This window comes from Uloborus diversus, chromosome 8, assembly GCF_026930045.1.
Source record: "Uloborus diversus isolate 005 chromosome 8, Udiv.v.3.1, whole genome shotgun sequence".
NCBI lineage: Eukaryota > Metazoa > Arthropoda > Arachnida > Araneae > Uloboridae > Uloborus > Uloborus diversus.
In genome coordinates, this window is record NC_072738.1 from 119,525,431 (window position 1) to 119,538,026 (window position 12,596).

A 12,596-nucleotide genomic window follows, 5' to 3' on the forward strand; every position below is an offset into this window, starting at 1 on the left:
AATTCCATATTAGAAAAACATCTTGCATGCTTAATTAACAGTTAATTGGATTTCAAAGATCTGAAGCATTAAGTGATTCACCTTATTAATCAATACATAAAACTGGTCTATGTACGTTTTCTAGTAGCAAGATATTAAAAAAAATGTTTTTTTAAAAATTGTGCGAGAAATTTGAAAACTGAGAAGTAAATATCTTATACCTAATGCAGGATTTCAAATGCTAGTTTCGTACACGTAACACATAATCAGAATTTCCGAAAAATGAAGTTCGCCAGAAAAATACACATCTATTTCATAAAAAGTTTAAATAAATTTCATTCCTTAGAGTTTTTATTCAGTTCGATGATGCGAAGGCAAGAAGTGATGGTTTTGAAAGTTAATAAAATATTTTATTTTATTAAAAAAAAAAACTCGTAATTTCAAACGTAGTAAGCTTCTGGGCAGTACATTTTACATGCAGCATAAAACTGGCTATGAAATCCCAATTCAGTGCCATCACATTTTATTCTTTCCGCTGACGATAAATAATTCAACGCGTATATACTTTTACTTTGTGAATACCTGAGAGACATTAATGTCCTCATTTAACGCGGAGAATATTCCCTTAGATTGGGCTCGAAAATACTGAGAAGGCAGTTTTATTATTCCTTTAACGACCAACGAAATATTAGTTCAGCGATAAGAAAAGTCAACACAATTCTCTGACTTGGTTACGCGGAGGATTCTTTTGTTATTCGTTTACGGAGAGAAAATCTTTCACAGTCTCAAGACTTAGAAGCTCTTATCGAAAGAAAAAGCAACGTCAGGACGTCGTTTAGTTCGGAACTATCAAAGCTTCAACCGTCCCTCCTTTTACATTTTATTTTCCAATATTTTGCCCGTCGCTTATTAAGATAAAGCAATTTTCCACTTCTTTAACGCTGAACATTCACTTAAAAAGTGCTTGAGCAACCGTGAAATACAAAATATAAACTTTGAACGAAAGGTAGGGGGATAGATTTTTTTTTCTTTAAACTGTATCATTTTTTTCCCGCAGTGCATAACTTTGAGCCACATTCTTACGATATATTTAATTAATTTTGTTATTTAAGCGTCATAACTTTCAGTATGTTGGTTATTTTTTAAACTTGAAACGAATATTTCGTATTCTGTATTGAGTGTTGTTTTCGAATCAGAATTTTCGAATTGCATGTTTGTACAAAATTGTTTGAAAAATACAGAAAATAAAACTTTGAACGGAAAGTAGAAAGAAAGATTAAAATGTTTCGTTTAACTGTAACTTGTTTACTTCTTGCAGAAAGACTACATACTTCTAAAAAGCGAGCTCACGACCTATTTAATTAATTCTGTTAAGCATTATAAGGCAATTCTAAGTAGATCGATGTTTTTCAAAATGATAAAATTAAATTTCGCGTTTAGTAACTAATGATGTTTAGTCAGAATATTCGAAGTGCATGTGTTTCTACATAGTTGTTTGGATATTAAGGAAATAGAAAATTTAACTTGAATTTGAAAAAAATAAAAATTCCGAAATGTTATTGATTATTTCCGTGGAAAGTTTCGGGACTACACAGGTATTTACCCACTCTTTAAGAAAATCAAGCATCTTTGTCTATAAGTGTTCTGAATGCAGACTTCTCACTGTTGTAAAAATATTTTTAGATACCAGTCTAAAGATTAACTGAGCGTATTTAGTAAATGTAACGACTTCATTTCATTCACGGCCCGTCCATATTGACTAAGCTTCCTTTGAGAGCGAATAAATCTCTGGATTTCGTACCTTATCACAAATTGCAAACGAGTTAGATTCATGGTACTTGGCTGCAATTCAGGCCTTAGCTTTGGCCATGATTGTGATACTGCTTTTGGAACTTTATTGTTAAAGCAGGAAAGTCTTAAGCTATTTTTTAAACCTACTTAACTTTTCTTCGAAAGTTCCAGACACGAATGGCTTTAACCGTAAAAGTTACTGAATTTTTCAGATAAATTCCAGGATTATATCAGGAAGAATTAATACTGAATTAAAGTGGAAAACATGCCTGTTATTTGCAAGATACCAGAAAATGGGCACATCAGTTGCCCATTATTTTTCAGGAACTTTTCTGAATAGATTTTTCAGTGTTTATATCTGCTAGGATATCTGAATACTTATCATGCTTCTTTATAATTATTTCGACTTACGTGTCAACATAATATATAGCATGTATTCTACTACATTTTAAAATTAAACCAATTGGAGGATCTCAATCCCCAAATGCAAATTGCGAGATCTAACGTAAGAAGCAAACTGTTTAAAAAAAAAAAAAAATGAGTTCGCCGTGTCAAGCGGATAACTCACTGGTTAGCTGTGGGCCGCAACCTCGTCTAGTCAGTCCATTTTTGAAAGGGATCAAATGTTCAAAAAGCTTCGTTGAAATTCTACTGGCTGGAAATGAAAACATCAGGACAAGAAACATTTTTCCGATTCATTCCCAGATTAAATTTAAGAGGATTCGAATAACTATCCTTGTTATTTCTATATTTAATTAAAACCAATTATATTCATTAAAAAATAAATATTATAAACCATTTATGTAGTTTTTTTGCTAGCCAAGAAGCGGCACTGTAAATTTTCTAAAACAAAAGTTTTATTTTAATTTAAGATGTTCTCTGTTTAAACTTGAAGGTACATTAATTGAACGAACCTACATCGTGCATCAACGTTATTATTATTCGTTCGTGTTGCAATTCGTGCATTTTTTTTCTCGTGTTGATTGCCTGCTATTTGTTTCACATTATCCATTATTTTTTTAAGGGGTAGGAAATTTTCCCTCCCCACCAAAATATCGATGGCTCGTTTGCCTCCATCCGTAAATGCTGCAATCCCCCCTAAGAACGAAAACAGTTTCAAAATGGAAGAAAAAGGAAAAAATTTCTCAAATGCAACCCTTAATAAAAATTTCACTGCCACAGTCTGCGTCAAGAGCCCCCCCCCCCCCACACCTTTCCTTCGGTGGGGACCCTGGTAGAAGAGAGACATATCATAGTGAAAAAAATTAAAAGATGAACACAAAATTCCCCTATGTACTAAAAAATATACATTAATCTCAGAATTCTGCAAAGCCCCCCCAAAACGAGAATCCCTTCAAAAGGAAAAAAACAACTTCAAATGCAACACCTTAATAAAAATTTCAATGTCACAGTCTGCGTCAAGAACCTCCCATACCCCTAACCATAACCCTTCCCATCGGTCTGGACCCCTGTATAAGAGAGACATACCATGGTGAAAAAATTGAAATATGAAACCAAAATTCCCACACATACTGAGAAATATATATTGATCTTTGAACCTAAGTCCAAAGCTTTTAAAGGTAAAGAATCAGTTGAAACAACATTATTTGTAGATAAGGAACCTATTGAACAAATTCAGCACTTAACACATTTAGACATAAATAACCTACGATTACGACCATGACATCAAAAACATACTCAAATTTTATAACATCTATTCAAAACTAGACCTGGGACGCCACAAAATTGATGGCAGTCCCCACTCTCTTATATGGTTCAGAGACATGTACTCAAGGTTCACACGTTCTCAGGACTTAAGCAAAATACAAAAAGCGGAAGTTTTTAAGATCTGTAAAAGGCTGTACAATTCTCGATAAAATTAGAAAGGAGACATACGTAAAGAGTAGAGTTTCCAACCCCGGAATCCCGATCTCGAATGCCACGGGATCCCGGATGATATATAGCGGGGGATTAATCCCGCGGAATTGAGAGCAAAATCCCGCGTGATTTCCAATCCCGCAATGTTTCTTTCCTATATATATATATATATAGATAGATAGATAGATAGATAGATAGATAGATAGATAGATAGATAGATAGATAGAGAGAGAGAGAGAGGGAGAGAGAGAGAGAGAGATTGAATTAGTATTCTCATTTGAGGTCTCATTTTTCATAATGTCAACAATTTTGAAAAAGCGAAGAATTTATAATTAGAAATTATTATAGAAATTATCTCTAAACTTTAAAATTCAGAAAACTAAGCTTTAAAAAATCAAAAGTGGGTATTACAGATTGCAAATCCCACTGGAGTAACCAGAATGCATTGTTAGAGCACTTCTGTAACTTTAAAGAAGAAAGCACTGAAAAATTTGACCTTTTTTATGTATTCGGTAGGATTCTAAAAGAGGCGACAGAAACGTGAATGAAACATAGGATTACTTGCTTGACAGTGCAGTAAGTTAAATTGCTCATGTTTTTAAATGTGTCTTAAAAGTGAGAGGTAAAATTAGCGAAGTTATCCAATAGGTTTCAGAGATTGTGACTCGGTGTTATGAATCAGCATTCACCCATTGCAGTAATGAATCAAGTTCATACAATGACCAACATTAATGAAAGAACAAGGAATTCTCAATTCAAGATAAATTTTATACAGCATAACGCATATCCAATAGGCATCGTTTTTGTCAAAACGTTGCAGTACTTGAGCAAAAACCTATTAGCATAATAAAAGAAAACTATTTCAGAAGGTTTAAAGTTGATGAGGAACTTTTGCTAAATGTCCGTAGTTATTCAACCTCAGTAAAACTAACTGCTGTGGAGCAACAGCATGCAATTTCATCAAACTCTTCATTTTTGAGCCAAAATTCTTTACCATTTCATACGAGCTTTGTTAAGACACATTGGACATTTTTAGGGCACACTTTTTTGTATTACACGGTACTCGCTAATTCGGAATTGACTTTGCAGTGCAAAACAATTAGTGTGCGGGATTCGAGAAAACTACTGATTCAAGTAACAAAAAGAGCCCTTCCTAAAAAGCACAACTTTTTCTATTTGGCATTTAAATTTAATTAATCAAGTCAATCTCGTGAGATCCCGGGATCCCGTGGAAGTGAATTCGGCTCGGGATTGGAAACCCTAGTAAGAAGTTACAATAGAATAAAGCATAGACGATAAATTTAAGGAACTTCGTCACGATTGAATGTATATCACTGAATCTGATGAATGCTATACAGACGACTACCGAGAACCGCATTATGTTACAGGAAACAAGACAGACGAGACAAAGGTAGGCCTTAGAAGAGCTGGATCGACCAAGAAGTCGGGACAGATCTTTGATTTAAGTCTTGAGGTGGAAGAAGATGAAGATTAAGAAATGCAGGAAATAAATTAATAACCACTGTCAAACTAGAATCTACACCACTGTCATTCTCAAAATTTAAACCGCAATTTCAGTTAGTGGACAGTTTTCATGAACTCCAAGTAAGAAATATATTTGAACATTTTTTTGTGCAATCCATACACTTAATGGAAAAATTCAAAAATAACCGACTTTCAGGCCAAACTTAATTCGTAAAATGCTTTAATTCTGTCTGCTTTTTACCTCTCAAGATATGATCCACATTTCTAGATGAACTATACATCATTTAAGTAAAAGTATATTCTTTACTTAGCAAATGTTTTTCAAAAAGAAGCATTGTTAGTGTAAGGGTTAAGCATAATATGTAATTTGAATTCTCCACTATCTTCATCTCTACTGAAATCGATTTCAGTATCAGGTGATTCTATCAATCACAATTATTTCGATAGAATTCCTAAACTCCCTTTAATCTTCACATTCATTTTGAAGTAATCTTAGATCCGAGTGAAATTATACAAAGTTTACTGTGTTGAAATCCTCTATCTCCGCTGCTTCTGAATCTAATTCTCATTCAAATTGCTAGATCATGTTCGAGGAGAATTGCAGCCTGTATTTGACTCCCAAATAAATTGCTAGTTATGATGCCAAGGAAATTTGACACAACATATTCACTTCAGAGCATATTATGGCTGTGCCCTGTTTACTTTGGAGTAGGCGCAAATTTCTGTTTATTTTCCTTTACACCATTTCAATTTCAGACAAAATAAAACGTAATTACCTCTTTGTGGGAAGGGGGGAAAAAGGCTAAATCAGTGTTAATGAAGCACGAATTGACACGCAAATTTAACACACATGTTTTTTAAATGTCTAATGAACTATTTTCTTTTCACTGTGAAAATGTTTCGAAATTCCTCCGGGTTTCTTCTGTAGTTTTTTTTTTTTTTTGAAAACATCATTACTACCCTTAGGGACTTAGATTTTCATTGTATTTTTAATGGCTGCACATTCTCAGTAGACATTGGAAGCACGTTTGGAACAACTTAAAGGAGATTCATATTTGTTTGTTTGGTTGTTTGTTTGTTTTTTTATGTATGAACATTTATGATGAACATATACGCTTCTTCGGCTCATAATGAAAAGATATGTTTAGTGCATGTGTTAGTACTAGGGGAAGGTTGCCGTCAATGAACCACATAACAGTTTTCGATTTATTTAGAAAGGAAATTCAACTAAAATTTCATGTTAAATATGGTAACAATTTTTTAGTATATTTCTCTTTTAATAATAATATTCACTTTCAAGATAAATATACACAATAAAGAATGAAAGTTTACAATAAATATTTTAGCATGTGATTCCTTTATGGCAACCGGTTGCTATGGATGGACCATCGAGTTTCCATCGACGGACCCCATTCTCAAATTAAATATCAAAGCGTAACTTGCAAATATCTATAAATAGTTTTGTTAAATCCATTTTGAAAATTTTCGTTCGATCAAGATTATACTTGCTCTCTAAAATGTCAAAGAACCTTTTGACCATTTTATTACTGAAACCAGAAACTATACAGTATACAGAGACTGTAGTACTAACAGACATTTTGTAAGTAAATCTGTGGGACATGCTATTTTTCTCAGCCTCTTAAAAGGCCAATTCCCCAATTTTTCGGAAATAATTCCATAAACGTATTCTCTAGTTTCAAAATATGATCCACTAAATTTATATTCCTATTTCGAAGGGCTTATCTCCTAAATTTCCAATAGATGACTAAAGTAACAACAAACCAGTTTTTATTTTCCATGCGACTGTTTAAAACTGCTTTCAGGGCTCTGTGTTGTCGGCAGCTAAAGGTCTATGCCACCATTTCGGTAAGAAATTGTAACACGTTACATACTCTCACTTGTCCTCTGGCCATATTTTGCTAAATTTTGCATTTTTCTGGAACAGCAAAAGTATTTAAAACTGTATTATTATGTTTTAAATTTTTAATCTTTTTTTAATTGAGTTGAAATTAGAATCAAGTAAAAGAGTTTTCATGAATTACTGAGAAGCTATTACCACATTCTTTTAAAACAATTGAAATATTTTCAAAAGTAATTGAGCTAAAGTTACAACAATATTTGCAGTTTTCCATGAATGAACCATTTTGTTAGGTGGGCCATTCGTGAAAACACCTAGCGGTCCAATGTTGGCAACTACGTCAGTTTGAATATTCTTATAGGTGTTACTGCTATGATGAATCATAAAGAAACATGAAGTATGGGGAATTGTATTTGAAAATGCACTCTAATAAGCTTATGGTCACATTTAACTGATTAGTGATATTGAAATCAAGTTAAAAAATAAATGAAAATCTTAATAATTAGTAAAATTAGCGTAGAAATCTTATATGACCGATTAACAGTATGATGAAGTAATTTTAGCTATTTGACGAATCTGCAGTAGACTGTTTTCAGGCAGAAGAAGGTACTAAAACTGATTACAAGTCTGCACAAACTCTGGTATGGGAAATTTCTTCGTGGTCTAGTCATGGAACCGGTCCATAGACGGCAACCTTCCCCTACAACTTTTAATGTATAATATTGCTTAATGATAAAATTAAGAAATATTAGAGGTTAATATTTGTAATGATAACACGACCATTATTGTATATGCAGTAAATACTTAGTAGATATAAGAAGCATGTTTAAAACGATTCAGAAAGATTCCTGTTTCATTGAGTACACATTTATAAAGAACCATGAACTCTACTTCTATATAAGGCACTGAGAAGAAAAGATATGTAAGTGTACTTTCTAAAGGTTTTAATAAAACGCATACAAATTTCCGATTCTAGTAGGCTTTCATTATTTTTTTTTTCGAAATCATACTGTACAACAGCACCTACCAGGACTACTAGTACTATACCTTGCCCCTACACGGAGGAGAGGTTCTCCAACCATGCGTATTGGCTACTTCCATTTTTTAATTTGGCCACTTACATCCCTTTGCTTCTCCCTGCCTCATATGATGTAATTTAATGGGGTCATTTCCAAAACTTAAAAAGTATTTTTTTCTGAAAGAGCAAGCTTAAAAACATAGGATCTGACCACTTTTTTTAAGCAATTTATTTAAGTTTAATATTTAAAAAAAGATTACTTAAATCGGTGCTCTTTCATTGTTTATTACACTTCTGTCGTGTGGCATCACAAATGATGAAATGCCATTCAATGTTGCCACTCACAGAACAAAATATTTAATTCGTATCTTTACTCACGTGTATTGGCAACGATAGGATTGGTAGCAAGCGTAGAGCGCAATTTTAATTCGCTGCTTGATTATCATAACGTGGAAACGTAGTAGAAAGATGGGCCAAATTGCATCATTTGTGACGTCATAAAGACCACGCCTTGTTTGAAAAAGCGGACATTTTGAAAAATTAATTAAAAAAATAAACTTTTAGGAAAATGAAAGTATTTTCTGGTTTCATGTATTTTTTTTTTGCTCATTTTATCCATTTCAATGACTAAAAGTAGTACTTTTGACTGAAGAAAACCACCCCATTTTAAAGATTTACAGAAGCAACATTTAAGTAATGCTTTTTGGCTCAACAGTAGACGTTTCGCATTATTATGTACCTCTGTCTCCTGGCAAAATTATTTTGTGGGCAAACCTAACCTGGCAGCATCATAATGCTGCGATTAGGATCTACTATGCCTTTACAATACTACCCGATTAGGTTTGCCTCAACTATAGCTATTCAAATATGGTTTATGGATGTATTCAAGTACTAATCTCATTACATAACGTAGAGTCAAAATTCTTTATAAATCTTTGTGCTACAAAACAATAATCTAACATACTTTTAATATTTTCAGTGTATTTTGTGCAACCTTGATACGTCTGTTATCCTATATTTATTCATCTGTATCTGTATATTATGTATTTGTATGTATATTTTTTTGCCAGTTTGTACATCGAGGCAAATGACGGAACTGTCCCCAGGGCCACTTTAAACTGGTGAACTATTCAATGGTAGGTACGGGAACACTGGGATAACATTGCAACATATTCTGTTACCGTGGGAATGTCCTAGTAAATGAAACAGCGAATAAGGAAAATTAATTCTGATTGTATAAAGAGGCACTTGGATGATTTATTGTTGATAATTGTTCTCCTCTTCCAGCCTGTGAGGAAATCATTTCAAAATTTTCATTTTTTTTTCAAACACGGCATTCTATAGCCACCAAGAGAATTGCTAAACATCAATTCAAAATGGAGGAATAAAACTAGCCTTGTTTTTTTTTTTTTTTTTTTTCAATGTTTGTGTATTAACAAAGAGTTTAGAATGAATGTTTCTCGAATGGTAATAATGATTTGATGAATTTTAAAATGAAAATTTGCTACGATCAAAAGTAAAATTGCGATTTTTTTTTATCACCTCAGCTAGAATACCGCAAACTCCATTTCTTTCCTTTTCTTTCAACAACAAAAATTTAGGTCATCAATCATTCGATGACAATTTACTGTTTAAAGCAAGAGTTTCATCGCATAAGATATAAATTTGCCCCGTAACCTCTCTTTTAAGGATATGATGTTTAAGTCATCTGTTTTCATTTTATATCTGCTTTATCTCTTACTCTTAAACTTTAATAGTCAAAACTATTGTGTATCTTTTTCTAAGAGGGTTATTTTGTTTTTTATTTATTGCGAATTTCACTTTAGAAACGGTTAATACCTAGGATGTAAAGAAGATATGATCTTTATTTTATTTATTTATTTTTTTAAATTTCATTTTACCAATGTATTTGTTTTTAAAGTGACAAAAAAATAAAAAAATAATAATTATCGACGTTAAATGTTGAGGTACTTGTGCTATTGTCTATGATATAAATAACGAAAAAGTAAATAAATTACACAGTTATACAAGACATATACTTCAAAATTAAATATCTATTTCAATACCTTGCACTGTTTAATGTTCAACTCACAGTGTAACAATTTTTGGGTAGGGGAATGCGGGGTAAACTGAAACAGTTAAGATAACTTACCTTTTTAAAAACTAATAAGTTGCTTTTTTTGAAAATTACAATACATACAAGAACTAATGTATTTTATGCTAAAACTTGCACTGAAACGTTATTTTTATTTTAGGCAGTAAATTTGTAGTACAAAAAAGAATCAATTTTTTTTCACTTTTGTTTTACTGGGCAAAGTGAAAAGAAAATATATTTTCCCATTTAAATATTTTCTAGTTGACTATTTAAAATATTTGTTATAAAATGAATCAGTACATAAAAGAATGAACTCTTACGTTAATATGTATTGAAACAATAAAAAAGAAAAAAAAAGGATAGTCAACAACGTTTTGACGCACAAAATTTGCAGGTATTTTTTGTATCAAAACATTATTGATCAACATTTACTTTTCCGCTCAAAGGTATTTATTTATTTCGAATAAAAGAATACCTAAATTCAGAAAATTATCAATATATGAAAAAATAATCGGTGAATAAAATAATTAATGAATAATTAAACAAAGTTAATGAATATTTATGTGAATCATTAAATGAAGGAATGTAGATTAATAACGTATTAACTGAATAAAATTGTGATTTAGTAAATGACTGAAATAAACAAACGTATTAACTACTTTACTTTGCCTCGCATAAACTATATTAACTGTACAAAATATTTAAACAAAAATAAACTCAATATTATATAAATAAACACTGCTTTTAACATTAATGGGTCTGAATTAATATTTGAAAAGTTAATAAGAAAAACTTCCTATTTTTATAAAACCAAAAATAATTTTTTTGATTTACAACAACGTATTTCATGATGAGAATAAACTCTGATCTTTACAGGTGACGTTTTACTGACTGGAATAGGCCACATACACTGTAAACACGATTCAGGAACGTTCCTGGGAAATAATGGGCAGCTGATGTGCCCAATTTCTGCCAGTAACATATCTTACAAAATCCAGGAATGTTTTTCGTTGAAATTCAGTAACCATCCTGAAATTATCCTAGAAACTTCTTAAAATATTCAGAAATATTCCCGTTAAAAGCCAGTCGTGTCTCTGAAAAATTCGAGTAAACTTAAGAAGGTATAACATAATAGCTCGGCATCTTCCTGATTCATCAAGGAAGTTCCAAGAGCATCATCGCAAATATGGCCAAAGCTTAGAAAGAATTGCTGGCAAGTAACGAAAATTTTACTCGCCTGCAATTCTTGCAAAGCAACGTTGTCCATACTTATTCACTCCCTGTGGGAGCTTAATTAGCATGGACGGGCCGTGCCTGAACTGAAGCCGATGCACTTTATAAATACGTTCAGTTATTCTTTATACTGGGAACATTCTGGGGGCATTCGTGCGACTTGTAGCAATTCAGGAAACTTTTTGACAATGATACTTGTTTTTTTCCAGAAAGTGGATAAAAACCATTGAAATCACGAAACGTAACACGGAAATATCCAGTAACGTTTCAGAATTTTTTTACTGTGTATGTGGCTACATGCTAAAAATTACAAGATAGAAGGCGCTGAAACGAGAGTAAATATTTCACTATTTCACCTTGTTCAGCTATTTTACTTTACTTCACCTTCCAGGTACAATATTTCGCAGTAGTCTCGTATTATCTTGACAAATAAATAAACTTTAGTTAGTTATACGTTTTAACTTTTAAACAGAAAAATATATTCAAGAAACATTTTTAAAAATATAAAGAAGGGTATAAAATGCAGGTTGTCAATTCTTTGAATCACAAGTTTAAGTCTCTAAACGTTCAGTTGAGTAAGTAAAGCAGTCTACACGCGCCCATAAACCGAATTAAATGAGACTTAGCAAGATTTAAGTAGGTATCTTATATAATTAAAAATTGAGCGTATGTTTTTATGTGTGTACCTATGTATCTATGTATGAACCTACACTGTAAAAAAATTCCGATACGTTACTGAGTATTTCAATGTAACGTTTCAGGATTTCAATGGTTTTTATCCACTTCCTGGAAATATCAAGTTTCATCGTCAAAAAGTTTCCTGAATTGCTACAAGTTGTCCGAATGCGGACTTCTCTCTGTTGCAAAAAATAATTTTAGCTCCCAGTTTAAAGATTAACTGAAAGTATTTATAAAGTGTATCGGCTTCAGTTCAGCTACGGCTCGTCCATGGTGATTAAACTCTCAAAGAGAGCGAAAAAGTATGGCCTACATAGCTTCGCAAGAATTGCAACCAAGTGAGATGCTTGATATGTATTTGCAATTCTGGCTTAGCTTTGGCCTTGGTGGCAATACTGGCATTGGACACAGTCTTGATAAACCTGGAAGGTGCCAAAGTGTTTTGTTATCTCTAAATAAGATTACTCTGATGTTCCAGCGGCACGACTGGCTTTAAACGAGATTTCTCTATTTTTCAGGAAGGTTACTGAATTTTAGCAGAAAACGTTCCTGGTTTTTGCGAGATATGTTACTGGAAGAAA